The following is a 6,000-nucleotide window of genomic DNA, read 5'->3' as shown; positions in this document are numbered from 1 at the left end:
ACATAGACGAAGGATTAGTTTTCATTATATTATTAAGCAGCATAAACTAAATAAAATTCTTTAAGATTTCACTGAAGCCAGTTTTACAATACACTAGGTACTCAAATTGGAGTAAACACTGATAAAATCTTGACAAATATTCCAGAAATGCACTCCAGCTACTCCAGACAAAAGCAGCAAAGTATTCATCAAAGCGCAAGTTTCCAACTGAAGCCTCGGAGATTAAAAAAGGGGTTTAAGTCTTGTAACTTGTGACAAGATATTTGGTTGACAGACTGTCACACAAAATGCTTCATCGACATTACTGAGATAAACTAAAACCAGCGCTACACACCTGCTCCTTTCAGTCCCGGTGACATCCCCAAAGGAGCCGCCAAGGATGCAGCTCAGAGAGCTCCCCAAAACCTGCCAGCTTTGGCACTTCCAGGATTCAGCTCTGACCCACCTACAGCGCGGCACTCGGAGCTCCGAGTTCACTTACAAAGTGTTTCACTTTAACAGATTGCTCAGAAGGGATTAGAGACCTCACAGGGATTAATAAAAACCCCCAAAGGCCGGGGAGTCAGGGAAAACGATGGCACCAAGAGTAGTTCAGTACTTGCTGTTAAAGTGGCAAATCCTCCTGGTCAAAACCAAACATATGAATTGTGTAGAAACTGCCACTCTCAGTTACAACAGAATCGTGAGATGATAGAGAAAAAATTCCATCTCACTGTACCATGCAACAAAACTGTGTGTTTCTACTTTAATACTCAGTTTCCAGTTGGCACCCTGAGGGTTATGTTGTTTCAAAAACTACACACAACAGCCCTGGCAAATGACAGCCCCAGCCAAGAAACTGGGAAACAATCACTACAGGATGTTTTTTTTCCCTCAGTGTAAACATTACACAGAAAAAAAAGTATTCCTGATCTACAGGAAGAAAGTGTGGAACTCTGTAATCCCAAATGCTCTCTTTTAAACAGTGCTCACAAACCGGCTGCAGTCAGAGCAGGCATCGTGGCCATGGCTGCCTACAGAATGGCTGAAACCACAAAGGCAGAAGGGTTTCAATGCTCAGTAATAACATGGAAAAAAAGTGTTGGGAGAAGAGTGTGCAATGAATTGAGATTTACAGGAACAGAGCTACGAAACCCTGCTCAGCAGTGACAAAGAGTATTTTGGAAGCTGCTGTTCCACGTGATTCACCTATTGCTCACTGGTCCCAAACACGGCCTCGTTTGTCTTTCACTGATACACCAGGAGCAGCAGAACCACAGGCAGTTCAGGGAGGTGATTCAGAGAATATTTCCAATTCCAAGGGCACGAATTAAACACGCTCACACCAAACCAACACAAATCCATCCGTGCAACGCCAAGGAGCCCGTAACTCTCCAGCAGAACTGGAAGAAGGACTGGGCTGAAAGGACAATGCTCATCCTTTGAGCAGTCTCAGAAACAACTTCAAAAATCAGCTGTGTCCATGAATAAACCCCTATAAATTATGCCCTGGGCCGTGCTGTTCCCCACCACGTTCCTGTACATTATGCCGAGTTCTCGACTGCTCAGAGTATAAACAAACTGCACAGTGGCCCATTAGTGGTTTTCAAGTTTATGCTAAGCGTTGCAATTTATTGCTGTTCTTTAGGTTAATGTACTATTATTTCATGTATTTATAATATATTTCTGGATTTGTTGTTAATTATGATGTAATGTTTAGATACCAAAGATCAATCAAGACCCCATAGTGTTTACAGATATATGTTAATAAAGTACAAAGTACACCAGATCTCTCACGATGCAAAGTTTATTCTATAGCTCAAGGTCAATGTCACATTTAATACTCAAGTCTGTATTTTAAAATTTTATCTATCCTCTTCTGTCTGGACCAGTAAAGGGAATTACAGATCTGAGATTTTGTTTAATTTGGGAACCCTTAAGATATTTTCAAATTCTCTTCAGTCCTAATCTCTCTCCATCTTTCTTGCAGGTTCCCTTCAGGTACTGGAAGGCCACAAATACACCACTCCAGAGCCTCCTCTTTTCCAGGCTGAATAATCCTAATTTTCTTACCCTTTCCTCATATGACAGGGGCTCCAGCCCTCTAAGCACTTTGGTGGCCTCCTCTGGACTTGCTCCAAAAGGTCAATGTGCTTCCTGTCTTCTCCTGTTTCCCTCCAATTACTCTTCTATGCTTCTTTCTAACTTCCACTTTTCTATTTCCCTGTGTTCGGAACATTATGATGTAAAATCCTGCAGAAAACTGAATTAAAATGTAGTTACCACTCAGAGCCTGCTCTGAGTGACACAGTCAGGTAATTTAATATACAGAGTCCTCCAAGGACACGGCACATGCCGACAGCTCTACTGAGGATCAGCTTTCAATACTGTACAGATCAAAAAATCATTTCTGGTATTACAGAATCACAGAGTCACAGGATGGGTTGGGTTGGAAGGGCCACAGAGGTTCATCTGATCCAACCTCCTTGCTCCAACAGAGTCAGCCCAGAGCACCTGGCACAGGACTGTGCCCAGGTAAATCCTGTAACAGCCAGAAAACCAACCCCACAATGCTGAGCCTTGGATTTCAATAATAATGACAATAAATAAGCCACATTTTGATCTTCCTAGCACTCTTTTTTTTTTTCTTCCTACCACCCCATGTCAGTCGTGTGGAGTTACACCAGGTGCAATCTGTATATTCTTGTGCATTTCACTGCATTTAATTAAACTTGGAGAGTAGGACCAGCAGTGCTGCAACAGGAACGTGACCTGTTCATGATCACTGTGCTGTGTCACAGAGAAAAAACACCCTGATTTGAAGCACAGGACTCAAGTATTTAATTATGCTGTGCAGGGAGATGGCAGAAAGAAAAAAACCAGTATCATTAAACAATGAGAAAGAGCAGCACTCCTGAGGAGGTAAGGGTCAAAATAAATTAGAAAACTGGTCTGTATGTGAATTTTTTTGGCTGAGAAAATTAAGGAAATGATGTAGCAACAAACATAAATGAAAAAATAATAAAATCATAGTCTACACAATATGATTTATCAGACCCACACAGACCCAGTTCTGTCTCCCCAAGTCCCCAGCAGTGATTTGAGTTCTGTGTAAAGCAAGGGCAGAATGTGGGCACAGTGAGAGATTCACGTGGGGCCTTTAACCAGAGCTGAGCTCTCTATTAATAACTGAGCCTGCAAATGCTGCTGCTCAGGGCTCCATCTCCCCAGGGCAGCCAAGCTACTCCTGACTGCAGCAGCTTCTCCTTGTCAGCTCTCATCCCAGACTGATCAACTTCCCAAATCAATCTTCATTATTTCAAATCTTTCATATTCAAGAAGCTGTCCCCAGTCTTCCTAGTCTTCCAGGGTCTATTTCAATAATTGGAGAACTATGTGTATGCCACAGACAGGAAGGAATTTCTCAAGGCTGTGGGGATTCACATCCAGTGTTTGGAAGTTGTTCCAATATTTCACTACCTGGGCACGGGGCGTGACACAACCTTGAACTGTGTCTGTGCAATGACATCACTGAAATGTTGGTGCATTCCCTGGAAAAGCCTCACATCACACTTGTTCTGCAGCAGCCAGGCTGGAATGTTTTTATCATCCCCTCTGTTTACCTTCCCCGACTGAAGTCAGCTCTAGCTGCAGTTTGGGAGTGGGGATAACAAAAGTCTGACAGAGTAAAGGATTACAGAGGAGCTGGCCAGCAGCCAGCTGATGCTATCGTTACGTTTATTTGTCCTGGGCTGAGATAATGCTGTTTGCAGGGATTTTGTTTTGGCTGTTTACAATTTCAGATCAAAGAGAAAGGATCATCAGGTGACGGGCTAACTTTCATCTGTAAGTAAATGAGCTTCCTCAGTTCAGAACATGCTATGCCTTCATTAAAAACCTTCCAGAATACTCCTAGATAAAAATATGAGTGCAGTAAGCATTGCCTGATAATTCAAGAGCTGGAAGACAAGAAAATGTATCGTTAACCAAAATATGCAGCACATACACGTGCACATTTCTCCTCTTTACAGCTGAACTGTGCAAGCACAAGATCCTCTGAGAGGTTCAGTTCTCTCTGACTCAGTTAAATACAACCAGCCCTTGCAATGGACCTTCCTGGTGTTACTCAGTGCTGCTCTTTGTCCTCTTAAGGGAAAAAATATAAAATCTAAAGGACAAGTGGCACTTCAAGGCTAAAAGATCTGATATAACCGAAACAGGGACTTCTCTCTGCGTTTGCAGAAAAGTGATTTTGAATGCTGTGACCTTGGGACTCAGTGAATTATCTGAGCTTCGTGTTCTGCCATGGTCATTGTCTTCACAATTCCCTTCTGAGGTAGAGGTTCACCTTCTGTCCCACCCCATCTTCATCTGAGTCACAAAAAGGAGTTTTGGGAAATGTGGGGTGCAGCTCTGTCAGCCAAAACCTCACATACAAAAGCAGAGCTGATTTCAGCATGGACATTAAAATCCCACATATAACACGGCCATAATGATGATGTTTAAACAATTTATAATGGGTACTAGCTAAACAAATTCTGACACTGATAATCACTCATGTCCATCAACACAAATTAGAACTTTTTATAGCTCCAGTACAGAAGGTGACCTTTAAGACCATTGGCCTTGATTCACAGTTAGTTTTAAACTAGGAAAAAAAAAAAAAAAAAAAAAAAAAAAAGAAAAAGAAAAAAGGTCTGGTAGCAAATGTATAAATACTGTTCTAACCAGACAGGAGGTACAGAGGCTCCCAGTGTGGGCTGCACTGAGAGTTTTACAATGAACAATCTCCAAAATTCTTGTCTAATGCTCCTCATACGTGGAATTCACACAACAAAAGAGTAGCACTGAACAGCTACAAGTGCTGTTATTCTAAAAGAAAAAAAGTAAAACAATCTCTCATATTATAGAAATATTTCAAACTACGCGTGTTGAGAATCACAGGTACCAAGGCAATATTGTTTAATTATCCAGGGAGTTGTGAAATCCACCAACACACCTCAGACTGCTTAGAATTTTCTCCATTTTATGCCATTCCAAAAGCTATACTGTTCACATCCCAAATGAAAACTGTGTGGCAAACTAGGAAAAAAAATTTACTATGTTGATTCTGAGAATTTTAATGCAATGCTTTCACAGAGATGCTAATACTATATCCCAAAAAAACATGTATCAATAAGGGTTCCTTCTCTAAAACATGTTCTGTTTGGCTTCCAATGTGTGCCTTGAAAACAAATTTATCAGCTGTAAAAACCAGAAGAACATCTTTGTTCCTCATGACTGAAGTCCTGTGCTTTGGGTTTCAATATTGAGTCTTTGTATGAAGGGAGAACAAAAATAACTCTAAAACATTAAACACATTATAGAACATGCCCAAGGAGATGGCAGAGTATGTGTATACACACAGCTCTCACTGCTCTTTGTAATATTAATAAAAACTACTTGTTAGCACTAGGTATATTATCCCAAATGAACAGTTTTCCCTAATTTCCTCTCACTTTCCAGACTGGCTATTCCTTCTTATAGTAAACCATTGCCTGTAACAGCAATTCCACTTTTCCAGAATGGCAGCAGGAAAGCTTTAGAGCATTTAAACTACCAGAAATATAAATTCATCCAGATCAAATCTTGATCAACCACTGCTATGTTGAATAAAACTTTCACATTCTACTTGTTACAAAGGTATGGCGATAAACTTGAGGGGAAACTGCTCAACTCCCAGGGAATAAAAAGGTTTGAAGGGACCGTAATCAGGTACCAGAACCAGCCAAGCTCCCAGTGCCAGGGTCATAATCCCAGAGCCCCAGGCTGTCCCTGTCACAGTGCTTTACATCTGCCAGGCTGTCACAAGTCTGTGCCTCCCGTGTGTAATTGCATCAGCAAGTGCACTACTCATTTCTTACCCTGTGGTGACATTTTTATTCCTGTATTTAAAGCAGGTTCCTCAGCAGTTCCTCAGTGCTCCAAAGGTGAGGCTTTGCTGGTGCTCAAAAGCAGCACCATGAAGGACTCAAGCAGAAA

At 41.5% G+C, this 6,000-nt stretch overlaps 1 protein-coding gene across 1 annotated transcript in view; it reads right to left on the bottom strand.

The window, feature by feature from the left end:
- BCAS3 (BCAS3 microtubule associated cell migration factor) overlaps window positions 1–6,000 on the bottom strand; it is a 302,849-nt gene that overhangs the window by 220,706 nt on the left and 76,143 nt on the right. The window lies entirely within an intron of this gene.

The sequence above is a fragment of the Zosterops lateralis genome (genome assembly GCF_965231275.1).
Source record: "Zosterops lateralis genome assembly, chromosome: 19".
NCBI classification, from domain to species: domain Eukaryota; kingdom Metazoa; phylum Chordata; class Aves; order Passeriformes; family Zosteropidae; genus Zosterops; species Zosterops lateralis.
The sequence above is the reverse complement of the archived record's forward strand: the minus strand, read 5'-3'. Positions and strand labels throughout refer to the sequence as shown.